Source organism: Salmo salar, chromosome ssa10, assembly GCF_905237065.1.
Source record: "Salmo salar chromosome ssa10, Ssal_v3.1, whole genome shotgun sequence".
Lineage (NCBI taxonomy): Eukaryota > Metazoa > Chordata > Actinopteri > Salmoniformes > Salmonidae > Salmo > Salmo salar.
Window position 1 is genome coordinate 80,888,912 of NC_059451.1, and position 17,180 is coordinate 80,906,091.

General features: G+C 41.6%; 1 protein-coding gene across 2 annotated transcripts in view; it reads right to left on the reverse strand.

Moving 5' to 3' along the window:
• The window catches only part of shisal1b (shisa like 1b), a 67,969-nt gene extending 51,534 nt beyond the window's left edge, over positions 1 to 16,435 (reverse strand). For both annotated transcript variants that reach the window (XR_006757007.1, XM_014124478.2), the window contains exon 1: positions 16,145 to 16,435. The gene's annotated coding sequence lies outside the window, so the exon portion shown is untranslated. The remainder of the gene's footprint in view (positions 1 to 16,144) is intronic.
• Positions 16,436 to 17,180: the final 745 nt, after the last annotated feature.

A 17,180-nucleotide genomic window follows, 5' to 3' on the forward strand; every position in this document is an offset into this window, starting at 1 on the left:
TGTTTCCACTCCAAAACAACAGCACTTACAGTTGACAGGGGCAGGTCTAGCAGGGTAGAAATTTGACGAACTTACTTGTTGGAAAGGTGGCATCCTATGACGGTGCCATGATGAAAATCACTGAGCTCTTCAGTAAGACCATTCTACTGCCAATGTTTGTCTATGGAGATTGCATGGCTGTGTGATCGATTTTTTTACACCAGTAGAAACAGATGTGGCTGAAATAGCAACATCCACTAATTTGAAGGGGTGTCCACATAACTTTGTATATATATACTGTACCTATAAAAAGTTTAGACACGCTGTCACATCCTGACCATAGTAAGCTGTTATTTTCTATGGTAGAGTTGGTCAAGGCGTGACAGGGGGGTTTTCTAGTTTAGTTTTTTCTATGTTGTTATGTTCTAGTTTTGTATTTCAATGTTGGGTTGTTCTAGTTTTGTATTTCTATGTTGGGATTTATAAAGTTTGTCACATGCTATACATCAAAAAATAAGGAATAGTGTTTTTGTAATTTGTTACAGGCTGTTTTTAAGGACACGTAAATGTGGCTCATTTGGCCAACATTCCATGTTTATTGATGGCGCTGGCTGCAGCAGGTAGGATCTGAATGCATATGGATGTCCATTCAATTTCTCAAATGTCCAGTAAATTAAAATCTTCCCTGTCATCTCCAGTGCCCAAAGGAAACTTTGAAATGGATTGATGTTTTTATGAAGATTTTAGAATATTCACATGAAAATCTTTCTCCAATTGGATGGAAACCTAACTACAGACACCTTAAAGACTCTGGTAAGTGTGCTAGTCCAGTGTCACTTTGATTATGCTGCACGTCATGGTTCACCAGCAGCCCCAAACATCTAAAGAATAAGCTACTAACCAAACAAGGAAGAATTGTACTTAAACGCTCCCCTCATACTCATCTAGAGGTTGAGCATTTTTTAATTTCTCTGTATCTGTGATGTGTCTGTATCTATGTAATTGTATATGTATTTAAGTAAAAAAATAAATAAATAGGGACCACAGTGGAAACAAGTACCCAACTTTATTGTGCAATCCCAGTCACTTAAAAAAAATCTTTGTGTATATACTGAATATATTTTTTTTACTGACAAATAAAATCAATAATTCAAACCAAACTGTGCAGCGGCCAATTGATGACTGGAAAGAGACATCTGTTACAAAACACAAAAGTTTAATAACATTCGGAGATTGTCAAGCCAAGCCTTTGATACTGGGTAAGCCTACAAGGTAGGCTTACCCAGTATGTTCATACCGTAATGTTACCAAATCCACCTGTAATCGGAAAAAAATTGCACTCGCATTTGCCGACCCTGAGAGTGGCAACACAGATGATAACAGCGCACATGGGAAAATAGAGCTTCTAATCTGATGTGATCAAAGCTAAAAATTGCTACAAGAAAGTAAGAGAGATTTATCAGGATAAAGGTAAGACCCAGATGCAGACGGTGTCGAAGTAACAATGTTTATTACAGCAACAGGGACAAAGGTACAGGACGGCAGGCAGGCTCAGGTCAGGCAGAGGTCGATAATCCAGAGATGGGGCAAAGGTACAGGACAGCAGGCAGGGTCAGGGGCAGGCAGAGTGGTCAGGCGGGCTCAGGGTCAGGTCAGGACAGGACAGGAAAGGGTCAAAACCAGGAGGACGAGAAAAGAGAGACTGGGGAAAAGCAGGCGCTGATACAAAAACCGCTGGTTGACTTGACAAACAAGACAAACTGGCAACAGACAACAGAGAACACCGGTATAAATACACAGGGGATAATGTGGAAGATGGGCGACACCTGGAGGGGGGTGGAGACAATCACAAAGACAGGTGAAACAGATCAATGTGTGGCAGAGAGTAAAGACTATTGTTTCTACAGTAGTTGAGGTGTCCATGCTCGCTGGCTGCACATCATTTCAAAAGATTGACCAGTGACTAAAGTGACCGCCCTGGAGCTGTGTGGAAGAGCAGGGCAGATCAGCTCAATCGGACCACATAACTGAAAAACATTCATTCTGCCAATGAGAGGATTGGATTACATATTCTTTAAAGGCATTCATGCTTATGATTGGACAAAACAGATTAATTGTCAAATTGAATGTCCTTTAGTCTCATGTTGAAAACTCATTCTTGTTACAGTTTTTTTTTTTTTCATGGCATCTGTTCTCGTTATCGTCATCAGTTTTCATCAGGAAAAAAGTTTGTTGATGAATATTTTTCGTCATAGTAATTGCTGACGAAATGAACACTGGTCTATCAAAGGTAAAACAGACAGGTCAAAGGTCAAATCCACTAGTCCAGCATTTGGTCACAGGCAGAGAGAGCAAGTAATGAGTATTGATGGGGAGCTGAGACATTAACAGTGAGATTCAGATATCAGGCTTTTCAGAAAATGTAGCTCATGTTCCCCTGCTCCTGTAGAGCTATATAACTATGTATAGTTTGGATCAAGACATTTTGCCAATGGTAGGAGCATGATCAGTGGCATGCTGATTCAATGCCAATCACAGACTAATTGCTCTCTCGGTCTGATAGTGTTATTATGCAGAAGCTTCAATAGTACTAATATTAGCACAGTTTATATGTGCCATCTAGCAAAGTACAGCCATTATTGTAATGGTAATATTGTTTATCAATAGGTCAATACTTCCATAGCCAGTTAGTATATATAGCATTTCAAATCGATGTGATGTTTCCCCACATTTATGCTGACCCAAAGATGTACTTCTATACACAGAGCGACAGCACACAAGCACACAGCACATTAGTATTCAAAACAGCCAGTGGCTGAAAATGTCTCTGAATTTCAACATCATGTTCTTTATTTTATTATTCCTGCTTTTAAATTCAGCAAGGTTTAGATACACAACACTAGAGAGAGAATGCCCTTATGTCGGTTGAATAAGACTTATCCCAAAAAACACCATCCACTAGTAATGTTAATGTGAATACTGCTGGAATGACATCATTGTAAAGGGTGAGTACAAACAAAACAACACTTTTGACAATTCGGTATAATGAACTAAGTGTTGTTTTATTGGGAGTAAACAACAACAGAGAACAGCTTCCAATGTGCTTTGTTTTATCCATTGAGCAGACACAGTTGTGCAGTAAACGGGGCATAAAGCTTCATGTAGTCCTATAAGACATTACACTTGACAGTGTAACAGCTGGCATAGTGCCTCTGGCGTCTAATGATTACAGCTTTTGAATATGGGGCCCTGTGGGGCCACAACCCCAGCAGATACATACAATACAGCTGATGAGCGATCAGATGAGATGAGAGTATATTCTACATGAACTCCTGTTAGGCTCCTGCTAGAGATATTAATCTGTTGAGTGGAATTGGATAAGGGGGAGCATCAAAAGCAAAGCCAGAGTCTTATCAAGGAACCAACCGGCTGCTGACTGTATGAGACTGAGGCTGTCTGCCTGCCTCTGTCAGTCAGAGTGAAAGAGAGAGAGACTCAGCCCAGAGATGGGGAACTCCATATGAACTCAATGCAGAAATAGATATATAACTATAACTTTATAACTAGATAAGGCTGATGAATATTCAGTATATTAAGAACCATGATGAGTTCAATGACTTTGGAAACAGACATCTGCATGTACAAACCCTTTAAAGCCATTGTGCATTCTTAGAATTAGTGGTGACTTGAGGAACCCTGGAGTTCCTAGTCAATGGTTCAAATTTGCACCTTTGGTTAGTTGAGGGGTTCTTGGTGGAACCTTTAATGGTTTAATGTAGCAACAGGTTCCTGGAGGAAACCTGGAGTGGATGTGTGGCTTAGTAGGGGCGTGGATTTAAAATATATATTTTTTGGCCACCCGTTAGATTAAATGTTATTCCTGTTCATATGTTCTGTTTTATTGTCATCACATGTTTAGGTTGAACACTGACAGTTTTGTACCTTCAATGAGGCTAACAAAGGTGTAAAAACTCCTCAAGAGCCTATGCAAATCCCAAAGTTGAAATAGTTACCACTTTATTAATGTATGTAATCAGCAAAGTTAATATTAAATATTGCAGTGTACAAACTTAAAATGATGAACATGAATGACATTTACTGTCACGACTTCCGCCGAAGTTGGTCCCTCTTCTTGTTCGGGCGGCGTTCGGCAGTCGACGTCACCGGTTTTCTAGCCACCACCGATACACTTTTCATTTTCCATTTGTTTTGTCTTCATTGTACACACCTGGTTTCCATTCCCATAATTATGTTCCTTATTTAACCCTCTGGTTCACCCCAGGGTTTTGTGTGTGTTTGTTCATTGTAAGTTGGTCTGTATTTGTGAGCTTGACTATTTTCCTTCGTGGAATATTTGTTGTTTTGAGTGAAGTTACATGAATTACTCATCTCTGTGTCCTGCGCCTGACTCCGCCTTACCTGCTACACCTAGACACCTTACATTTACGCTAAAAGGTGACCAAAAACGAACTCTCTGAAAAGCCGTGCCTCCGATATGACAGGCCACCTCTACAATATAATAGGGCTATATCAACACAGACAGGTTATCAACACCATAAGTCTACCACTACATAAACACAGAAAGCATGAAGTCTATAAAGAAACCATTGAGATAATTAGCTAAGAAAAGACAGGGAACGACTTAAAACCAACAACATGCACTCTTAGAAGTGATGGATTCTGGGTACTAACTCCTAAACTTGGGAAAGGGTTAAAGCGTTTGGCCAGTAGCCGAAAGGTTGCTAGAACGAATCCCCGAGCTGACAAGTTAAAAATCTGTTGGTCTGACCCTGAACAAGGCAGTTAACCCGCTGTTCCCAGGCCGCCATTGTAAATAAGAATTTGTTCTTAACTGACTTGCCTAGTTAAAGAAAGGTTAAATAAAAAATTAAATAACAAAATGATCAGGTATCCTATTGAAATATTGAGTGCTTAGGGTTAGAGGGTCTACACCAGAAGTTAATGGTTATCTGTAGGAGGAAGGTATACAGTGGGGGAAAAAAGTATTTGATCCCCTGCTGATTTTGTATGTTTGCCCACTGGTGAAGAAAGGATCAGTCTATAATTTTAATGGTAGGTTTATTTGAACAGTGACAGACAGAATAACAACAAAAATATCCAGAAAAACGCATATCAAAAATGTTATAAATTGATTTGCATTTTAATGAGGAAAATAAGTATTTGACCCCCTCCCAATCAGATAGATTTCTGGCTCCCAGGTGTCTTTTATACAGGTAACGAGCTGAGATTAGGAGCACACTCCTAAAGGGAGTGCTTCTAACTGCAGCTTGTTACCTGTAAAAAAGACATCTGGCCACAGAAGCAATCAATGAATCAGATTCCAAACTCTCCACCATGGGCAAGACCAAAGAGCTCTCCAAGGATGTCAGGGACAAGATTGTACACCTACACAAGGCTGGAATGGGCTACAAGGCTGGAATGGGCTACAAGACCATCGCCAAGCAGCTTGGTGAGAAGGTGACAACATTTGGTGCGTTTATTCGCAAATGGAAGAAACACAAATGAACTGTCAATATCCCTCGGCCTGGGGCTCCATGCAAGATCTCACCTTGTGGGGTTGCAATGATCATGAGAACGGTGAGGAATCAGCCCAGAACTACATGGGAGGATCTAGTCAATGATCTCAAGGCAGCTGGGACCATAGTCACCAAGAAAACAATTGGTAACACACTACGCACTGAAGGACTGAAATCCTGCAGCGCCCGCAAGGTCCCCCTGCTCAAGAATACATATACATGCCCGTCTGAAATTTGCCAATGAACATCTGAATGATTCAGAGGACAACTGGTGAAGGTGTTGTGGTCAGATGAGACCAAAATGTAGCTCTTTGGCATCAACTCAACTTGCCGTGTATGGAGGAGGAGGAATGCTGCCTATGACCCCAAGAACACCATCTCCACCGTCAAACATGGAGGTGGAAACATTATGCTTTGGGGGTGTTTTTCTGCTAAGGGGACAGGACAACTTCACCGCATCAAAGGGACAATGGACGGGGCCATGTACCGTCAAATCTTGGGTGAGAACATCCTTCCCTCAGCCAGGGCATTGAAAATGGGTCGTGGATGGGTATTCCAGCATGACAATGACCCAACACTCACAGCCAAGGCAACAAAGGAGTGGCTCAAGAAGAAGCACATTAAGGTCCTGGAGTGGCCTAGCCAGTCTCCAGACCCTAATCCCATAGAAAGTCTGTAGAGGGAGCTGAAGGTTCGAGTTGCCAAACGTCAGCTTCGAAACCTTAATGACTTGGAGAAGATCTGCAAAGAGGAGTGGGACAAAATCCCTCCTGAGATGTGTGCAAACCTGGTGGCCAACTACAATAAACTTCTGACCTCTGTGATTGCCAACAAGGGTTTTTCCACCAAGTACTAAGTCATGTTTTGCAGAGGGGTCAAATACTTATTTCCCTCATGTCACGTCCTGACCAGTTTAGGTATTATTTGTATTGTAGTTTGGTCAGGACGTGGCAGAGGGTATTTGTTTTGGTTGGTTCGGGGTGGTTGGTTGTGTTTAGGGTGTGTGATTTGTTAGTTCTGGGTGTTGGGTATGTTCTAGGTTGTATTTTCTAAGTTCTGTCTAGTTTAGTTTTTCTATGTTTAGGTTTGGGTGTGGACTCTCAATTGGAGGCAGGTGTTTCTATTTTCCTCTGATTGAGAGTCCTATATATAGGTATGTGTTTGGGGTTGATAATGTGGGTAGTTGTCTTTAGCACTGCTGTTGTAAGAATAGCCTGTTAAACTGTCTTCTGTCATTCTGTTGTTTATTGTTTTTCCCGTGTTCACATTTATTTAATAAATTAATATGATGAGCACGCAACCCGCTGCGCCTTGGTCCTCTCTACACAATGACACCCGTGACACCTCAATAAAATGCAAATCATTTTATAAAATTTTTGACATGCGTTTTTCTGGATTTCTTTGTTGTTATTCTGTCTCTCACTGTTCAAATAAACCTACCATTAAAATTATAGACTGATCATTTCTTTGTAAGTGGGCAAATGCACAAAATCAGCAGGGGATCAAATACTTTTTCCCCCACTGTATAGTATGTGCAATTAAACTTGGAATGTACTGAGTGTAAGGAAAGCAATCACATGTGGCAGGCACTGATAAGGGGAGAGAGCCATGGATTAGTGATCAAGGGGGTCGAGATCAGGTCAGGTCACGTTAAGGGAGAAAGAAAAGTTTATGGCCCGTATCACTTAGTGTCCTGCCTAGCAGTAAAGATACAATGTTTGTACAGATGTGTAGAAGGAGACTCAGCCTAGGAGGAAGGGTTAAATATCAGTGCTTGTGTGAAACGTTTTTTTGTCTAATGCAGCTGTATTGACCCTCTGGGAAGAATAAACTTGGTTGACCTTTCATAGCATCCATTGAGTTTTTACTCTGATATTTAGAACTTAACAGAAGTAAAGGTGCCTGGAAGAATATTTTGGGCTAATCTTCCTGGGGTCCAGCAAAATTAATTAAGGCAGTTTATACAATTTTTTAAACATTACAATACATTCACAGTTTTCACAACACACTGTGTGCCCACAGGGCCCTACTCCACCACTACCACATATCTACATTACAAATTCCATGTGTACATGTGTGTATGTTATCGTGTGTGTGTGTGTGTGTATGCATGTGTCTGTGGCTATGTTTGTGTTCCTTCACAGTCCCTGTTGCTGTTCCATAAGCGGTATTTTTTTAATCTGTTTTTTAAATAAAATTTTACTGCTTGCATCAGTTACTTGATGTGGAATAGAGTTTCATGTAGTCATGGTACTGTGAGCCTTCCATAGTCTGTTCTGGACTTGGGGACTGTGAAGAGACCTCTGGTGGCATGTCCTGTTTGGTATGCACTAGTTCAAACAGAGAGCTCGGTACATTCAACATGTCAATACCTCTCATAAATACAAGTAGTGATGAAGGCAATCTCTCCTCCACTTTGAGCCAGGAGAGATTGACATGCATATTATGAATATTAGCTCTCTGTGTACATCCAAGGGCCAGCTGTGCTGCCCTGCAATTTTCCTAAGTCCCTTTTGTGGCACCTGACCACACGACTGAACAGTAGTCCAGGTGCGACAAAACTAGGACCTGTAGGATCTGCCTTGTTCATAGTGCTGTTAAGAAGGTAGAGCAGCGCTTTATTGTGGACATACTTCTCCCCATCTTAGCTACTGTTGTATCAATATGTTTTGACCACTGTTATTCCAAGCAGTTTAGTCACTTCAACTTGCTCAATTTCCACGTTATTTATTACAAGTTTTAATTTGTCCCAAATACAATGCTTTAAGTTTTAGAAATACTTAGGACTAACTTATTCCTTGCCACCCACTCTGAAACAAACTGCAACTGTTTGTTAACCTCACTAGAGTAGGGGCACTATTTTCACCTCCGGATGAAAAGCATGCCCAAAGTAAACTAGGATATGCATATAATTAGTAGATGTGGATAGAAAACACTCAAAAAGTTTCTAAAACTGTTAAAATAATGTCTGTGAGTATAACAGAACTGAAATGGCAGGCAAAAACCTGAGAAAAATCCATCCAGAAAGTGGGATTCTTTTATGTTTGTAGTTTTCCATTGACTGCCTATACAGATTCCATTGACTTAGGACTCAAATTGCACTTCCTATGGCTTCCACTAGATATCAACAGTCTTTAGAAATTGTTTCAGGCTTGTATTCTCATAAATGAGGGAGTAAGACCACTCTGAATGAGTGGACACTGCAGTGTCCCAGAGGTTTTTCATGCGCACGACCGAGAGCGCACCTTTCTTGTTTTCCTTTTATATTGACGAAGCTTTTGTCTGGTTGAAATATTATTGATTATTATGACTAAAAACAACGTGAGGACTGATTATAAACATCGTTTGACATGTTTCTATGAACTTTACTGATACTTTTCGGATTTTTCGTCTGCCTGTTGTGACTGCCTTTGAGCCTGTGGATTACTGAACAAAACGTGCAAACAAAACGGAGGTTTTTGGATATAAAGAGGGACTTTATCGAACAAAATGAACATTTATTGAGTAAATGGGAGTCTTGTGAGTGCAACATCAAAGGAAGATCATCAAAGGTAAGTGATTAATTTTATCGCTATTTCTGACTTGTGTAACTCCTCTACTTGGCTCGTAACTGTTTGTAATGATTTGTCTGCTGGGCGCTGTTCTCAGATAATCGCATGGTATGCTTTCGCCGTAAAGTCTTTTTTAAATCTGACACCGTAATTGGATTAACAAGAAGTTAATCTTTAAACCAATGTATAACACTTGTATGTTTAATTAATTTTTATAATGAGTATTTCTGTTTTTTAATTTGGCGCTCTGCAATTTCACTGGATGTTGTCCAGGTGGGACGCTACCATCCCACACCCCCTAGAGAGGTTAAGTATTGCAATCTTTTCAGTCACTGTAGTAGCTGACATGTATAGTGTTGGGTCATCCACATACATGGACACACTAGTAAAGATTAGTAGAGATTTAAAAAAACGAATGGGCCTAGACAGCTGCCCTGGGGAATTCCTGATTCTACCTGGATTATGCTGGAGAGGCTTCCATTAAAGAACACTCTCTGTGTTCTGTTAGACAGGTAAATCTTTATCCACAATATAGCAGGGGGTGTAAAGCCACAACACATATTCTAACAAAACAGCCCCCACCATCTTTGTATCATCAATTTCTCTCAGCCAATCATCAGTCATTTGTGTAAGTGCTGTGCTTGTTGAATGTCCTTCCCTATAAGCATTCTGAAAAAAATGTGTCAATTAGTTTACTGTAAAATAGCATTGTATCTGGTCAAGCACACATTTTTCCAAAAGTTTACCAAGGGTTGGTAACAGGCTGATTGGTCTCCTATTTGAACCAATAAAGGGAGCTTTACCATTCTTAGATAGCAGAATTACGTTTGCTTCCCTCCAAGTCCTGGGGCACACACTTTCTAGTAGGCTTAAATTGAAAATATGGCAAATAGGAGTGGCAATATCGTTCACTATTACCCTCAGTAATTTTCCATCCAAGTTGTCAGACCCACAGTGGCTTGTCTTGGTTGATAGACAACAATACTTTTTTCACCTCTTCCACACTCACTTTACGGAATTCAAAATTACAATGCTTGTCTTACATAATATGGTCAGATATACTTAGATGTGTAGTGTCAGTGTTTGTTGCTGGCATGTTATGCCTACATTTTCTAATCTGGCCAATATCAGTTGGCTTTGTGACGAATGAGCCATCTGATTCAATGAATGATGGAGCTGAGTTTGCTTTTTTCCCCAACATTTCATTTAAGGTGGTGCAAAGCTTTTTACTATCATTCTTTATGTCATTTATCTTTGTTTCGTAGTGTAGTTTCTTCTTCTTTTTATTCAGTTTAGTCACGTGATTTCTCAATTTGCAATATGTTTGCCAATCGGTTGTGCAGCCAGACTTATTTACCATACCTTTTGCCTCATCCCTCTCAACCATAACACTTTTCAATTTCTCATCAGTCCATGGGGATTTAACCGTTTTTACAGACATTTTCTTAATAGGTGCACGCTTATTTGTAACTGGAATAAGCAATTTCATAAATGTGTCAAGTGCAGTGTCTGTTCCTCATAACACACCACTGACCAACAAATATTATTTACAGTTGAAGTCAGAAGTTTACATATACTTACGTTGGAGTCATTAAAACTCATTTTTCAACCACTTCACAAATGTCTATAGTTTAGGCAAGTAGGTTAGGACATCGACTTTGTGCATGACACAAGTAATTTTTCCAACAATTGTTTACAGACAGATTATTTCACTTATAATTCACTGTATCACAATCCCAATTGGTCAGAAGTTTACATATACTAAATTGACTGTGCCTTTAAACAGCTTGGAAAATTAGAAGCTTCTGATAGGCTAATTGACATCATTTGAGTCAATTGGAGGTGTACCTGTGGATGTATTTCAAGACCTGCCTTCAAACTCAGTGCTTCTTTGCTTGACATCATGGGAAAATCAAAAGAAATCAGCCATGACCTCAGAAAAAAAAATTGTAGACCTCCACAAGTCTGGTTCATCCTTGGGAGCAATTTCCAAATGCCTGAAAGTACCACGTTCGACTGTACAAACAACAGTATGCAAGTATAAACACCATGGGACCACGCAGCCGTCATACTGCTCAGGAAGGAGATGGGTTCTGTCTCCTAGAGATGAATGTACTTTGGTGCGAAAAGTTCAAATCAATCTCAGAACAACAGCTAAGGACCTTGTGAAGATGCTGGAGGAAACAGGTACAAAAGTATCTATATCCACAGTAAAACGAGTCCTATATCGACATAACCTGAAAGGCCGCTCAGCAAGGAAGAAGCCACAGCTCCAAAACCGCCATAAAAAAGCCAGACTACAGTTTGCAACTACACATGGGGACAAAGATTGTACTTTTTGGAAAAATGCCGAAGAACACCATTCAAACCGTGAAGCATGGGGGTGGCAGCATCATGTTGTGGGGGTGCTTTGCTGCAGGAGGGACTGGTGCACTTCCCAAAATAGATGGCATCATGAGGTAGGAAAATTATGTGGATATATTGAAGCAACATCTCAATCAGTCAGGAAGTTAAAGCTTGGTCGCAAATGGGTCTTCCAAATGGACAATGACCCCAAGCATACTTCCAAAGTTGTGGCAAAATGGCTTAAGGACAACAAAGTTAAGGTATTGGAGTGGCCATCACAAAGCCCATACAAAAACTTGTGGGCAGAAGTGAAAAAGCGTGTGCGAACAAGGAGGCCTACAAACCTTCTCAGTTACACCAGCTCTGTCAGGAGGAATGGGCCAAAATTCTCCAAAGTCATTGTGGGAAGCTTGTGGAAGGCTACCCGAAACAACATTTGTCCCAAGTTAAACAATTTAAAGGCAATGGTACCAAATACTAATTGAGTGTATGTAAACTTCTGACCCACTGGGAATGTGCTGAAAAAAATAAAAGCTGAAATAATTCATTCTCTCTACTGTTATTCTGACATTTCACATTCTTAAAATAAAGTGGTGAACCTTACTGACCTAAGACAGGGAATGTTTACTACGATTAAATGTCAGGAATTGTGAAAAACTGAGTTTAAATGTATTTGGCTAAGGTGTATGTAAACTTCCGACTTCAACTCTACATCAACAACATAGTAATCACTACAAAACTTATTATATGACCTCTTATACACTATATTAGAACCAGACTTTGGAACTTTGGTTTTCCAAGATATGGCTACTATATTGTGATCACTACATCTGATGGCTCTGGATACTGCTTTCAAGCAAATGTCTGCAGCATTAGTAAAGGTGTGATCAGTACAAGGTGATGATTTCATTCCTGTGCTGTTTTAACTACCCTGGTAGGTTGACCGATAACCTGAACCAGGTTGCAAGCACTACTTACAGTTTACAGGTTTTTCTTGAGTGGGCAGCTTGATGAAAGCCAGTCAATATTTAAATCACCCAGCAAATATACCTCTCTGTTGATGTCACATACATTATCAAGCGTTTCACATGTTATCTAGATACTGACTGTTAGCACTTGGTGGTCTATAGCAGCTTCCCACCAGAATGGGCTTTAGGGGAGGGAAATGAACCTGTTGCCATATTACTTCAACAGTATTTAACATGAGATCCTCTCTAATCTTTACAGGAATGTGGTTCTGAATATAAACAGCAACACCTCCACCATTGGCATTTCTATCTTTTCTGTAAATGTTATAACCTTGTAATGCTACCACTGTATCATCAAATGTATTATCTAAGTAAGTTTCAGAGATAGTCAGAATATGAATGTCACTAACAAATGATTGATTTCATGACCGTTGTTTCATATGTTAATGTGGCTATTTTGAGCACTTTTCTACTAAGGTGCTTACTTATTTGTATTGCTTTACTGGGGTGCTTAGCAGAAGTAGATATGCTCATGTTATTTATGTTAGTGCAGGGTGAGCTGCACACAGTGGACAGTATAAATCTGGTTCATAGGCACATGATTTATCCATACAATAGTTGTAGGATCAGCAGAGGCATTCAGGACAGTGAGAGGGACATAAATTAGGTTACTTACATTGTGTCTACCATCGCCTCTGGTGTAATGTACATTTGCTGAAGCATTATGCTAACTCTGCGTCACAATGGTAGGGATTAGCTGAGCTGGGCTTGAGTCATTGATAGGCCAGTTTCTCAACACAGCCTTATACTGCTGTGAAAGGATCCAGGAACCCAAATGATTTACGTGGATCCCATCCTCCTTATAAAGTGTTTTTTGTTTCCAAAAAAGTATAATAATTGTCAACAAAAGTTACACCCATTGAGCTGCAACAATCACGTAGCCAGTTGTGAAGAGAAATAATCCTGCTAAAGCTTTCAATGCCACGATTCAGAGAGGGCACAGGGCCAGACATGATGGGTCTTTTGTTAGTGTCTAGCAGAGAGTCAATCAGCTTTTAAAATCCAGTTTCAACTGTTCAGAGCTGCCCTTCATAACATCATTAAAACCCACATGGACTACGATAGAATCAATTTCCATCTCCTGATATAGTACATTTGGGAGCAGCTTAGTAATGCCATTTACTCAAGTTCCGGGGTAGGACATTGTTTTTGCTCCAGGAACGGTCACATTTCTTACCATGGAGCTGCCCAAAATCATGGCTGATGAGAATGACAAGGAAATCCGCCCACTCCCATGCTTCACAGGATTGGGAGAACCCTTTATGGACAGGTGAGAGACAGGATAACTTGAGCCTGTTGCTCTGGGCGCCTGGTGCAGGCCTCTGACAGATGGAAAAGCCCCGCTCGATCCAGAGCAGGGACGGAAGGTTGCCGATGTTGACTTAGAAATCATAGCAGTAGGCACTGCGGCCGCAGACACAGGCACCCTCAGCGACGAAGGTGCAGGAAGATCAGGCTCCAGGACGGCAAAACTATTTGTTGTTTGAATCAGCTCCGGGCTTCTTGTTGGGAGTGTAGACTGCTTTATGGGAGGCCGCTGTCTTTGGCTTCCACGGCTCGTGACATGCAACCATCGTTGATTGCCTTGCTTCTCTTGCTGTGCTCCTTCGATTATGCTATCAAATAGGGGAGCTCCGGGCAACACTGGCCAGTCGGATAACGACAAATGACAAGGCGGAGATGGATCCAACAAGAACGAACGCCGTCCAGCCACCAGACTATAAAATGTAAACATTCCACACTGCGTTTTCCCCAGTTTCTTAAGTAGGCTGGCGACCTGCGTGATCAAGTAAGCCACCTCAAGCCTATAATCCTCGGCAAGTAAACAATTGCCGCATTGGATCTCCGAGCGATCCGGTTTGTCCTTGAACAAAGTGTAGTAGATACAGCTCCTACAGCGCTGGAACCGTTCATTTATTTCTCTAGACAAAGAGGGCTCCATTGCAAAACTCATCTGGTACCAACTTTGTTAGCTTGATGGCTAGCAGCTTAGCGTCTCAGTCAAGACTGCTTCAACCTGTCTGTTAAGCGGCAAGAAATAGCGGTCCTAGCTGTTAAAAGCTAACCGCGTCATGGAATTCAGTATTCGGTATTTGTATTTAATGATTAGCGGTTTTGTTTTAATTAAAAAAATAACACACCAAGTGTTTTCCAGCGTACAACGTTCAGCTGCGCACTCCGATGACGTATAAATGACTGCCGGAAATTTCTTGACTGCCGTTAGGTATGCAATGACTAGCATGACAAGAGGAACTGATGATGATTCCATTAATTCCATTCCAGCCATTACAATGAGCCTGTCCTCCTATAGCTCATCCCACCAGCCTCCTCTGGGCTGAATACCCCCTCAGATAAGTCCTCAGGGCTGTCCTCTTACAGGGCCCTGCAGAACAGAACAGTGTGTGTCTGACAGAGTGACAAGGTCACATGCGGTACTTTAGTTGGAGATAATGGCTAATGGTCAGAATTGGTTTAATCACATGGAGATGACTGCCTTTAGCAGTCCAAAACATCTGTATGTGCGCACACATGGTGGGAAAAGTGTGCTGACAATAAGAGAGTATAAACTATGTACACTAGGAGTCTAGACTGTGCCGTTGCACCTCCACCCATGTGTTCACACTAAGAAATACTGTCCCGTGTTCCAACTTGAGTGTGTGTGATCCTGTATATCCTGTCCCTTGTTTAAATGAAATGAGTACATTCCTAATAACACAGACCTGTTAATTGACTCAGAGAACAGTGTTCTCAGAGAAGGACCCACAGGCGAGCTGCAGTGTAAAGCCACTCTGCAAGCATGCGTAAAATGCATTCCTCAAATGCGTTGTTGTGTGAGAGAATATGCTACATGCTCTCAGTGCCCTGCCTGAATCCTTTCCTACTTTGCAGTCATTCGAAGTGAAGGCTCAGCACTGTGTGTTAATGTGCATTAGCTCTAATGGTCTCATTACCTTAAAACACTCCAAAGGGACACAGTGTCACCCACATACGCAGACACCGGCACACATGCATACTCACGCAGACCCACACAAGATGCCTCTGGCCACGTTTAATAACTCCAACAAAAACTGGCAACGGAAGCCCATAAGCTTTTTAAGTCATTTCGCCACACACGAGTGTGAATTCTAATCATTAGTCAGTGAGAAGACGGCTTTATGTGATGTACAAATGGATTCTCCCTCTCCTCTCTAAATCCTCTCATGTGCCTCCAAGCTCCCCCACGCGCCTGTTTCCAAGTTACCCACCAACAGCCACTGCCAATCGGCCTTAATTGCCTCACATTTAAAGGGAGAGCTGAGACACAGAGCTAGCTAGCCGCCCTCGCGTCTCTCACACTGAGCTTACTCTGCTACCCACGGAAGAGAAAGCACTCCACCTGGATATCAGAGAATGAGAGAGAAACAGAGAGCACACCGTGTACCCAACCCAGAGTGAAACTTCACTCCCCCCAACAAAAGAGGCAGGCATCCCTCAATGATATGAAACCAGTGTATTGTTTGGCTTCATAACTGTATCGAACAAAGCCATACAAGTTACGCCTCTGTCTGTGTCCTCCTGCAGGACTATGAAAAGGACAATGTAAGGATGTCAATACAAACTTTGAAACGCCTTGCTAAGGTCCACAAAAACAAGTCCATACAAAGCAAAAAGAGAGAAAGAAAGAGGGAACTCCTAGTGATTAACACCAGCATTCTCTACTCACCCTTGTTGAGCCTGTAAAGGAGGGGGTGTCTCCTGTTTCTCCGTGCAGGCAATTACTCCACTGTTGCTCCTTGTGCACTCTTCCTTTGTTGCAGCTTAACACAAACGCATCCTCATCCCAATGAATTGATCTAAATCAACAGCTCACGAGGGAGAGAGGAGGGAAGGAAACGCAGAATAAGAAAAGAGCACTCTTCCCAAGTCCTCTGCACTGTATCCAAGCGGTTAGAGCTCAGCGAGAGTGTGAGTGAGAGAGAGAAGGAGAGAGCTAGAGAGTTGAAGTGAGGGAGTGAGAGAGAGAGAGAGAGAGAGAGAGAGAGAGAGAAGGAGAGAGCCAGAGAGTTGAAGCGAGTGAGGGAGTGAGAGAGAGAGGAGGGTAGCTAGTGTGTACACACTAGAGTGTGTGTGTTTCCTTGTGTTTGTGTGTGTGTTTCAGCGTGTGTTTCTGTGTGTTTCAGTGTGTGCTATGGGTGCATTCCTCATATGTTGTCTGAAGCAGAAGCCACAGGATTAGCTGCTGTTACACGAACAAGGGATTCTTTGCTCTCCGGGGGAAAGATTTCTGCTCAGTAACTTTGCTGAAGATCCCCTTGTGTGAATATGACCTTCTCTTTCTCCTTAACATCTCTCTCTCTCTCTCTCTCTCTCTCTCTCCTCCTTCATCCTCCCTCAGTTAATTTGCATCCCAGAGAGTTATAATCTAATCTCTGCCCCTATCACCACCCTCACTGTCTGTCCAGGGGTCATTGCATGATCATGGACATGCACATGGAAATATAGTATTTACACAAGCACACATAAAACACAAAAGAAAGTGAAGGATCTCTGCAGTCCTCAACTTGAAAGGACCTTGCTGCGTGAGTAACTAGGCAAAGGACAGAGTCAGAGTAAATAGCACTCTGTCATTTCTCCTACAGGTCTGTGATTCATGATGTGACGCATGTGCCCTGTAACAGTATAGGGGCGTTAAGTGCTTCTCTCCCCAGGAGAGTTACTACTGTCCAGGCTGTATCACATCCGCCCGTTTGGCCCAGCGT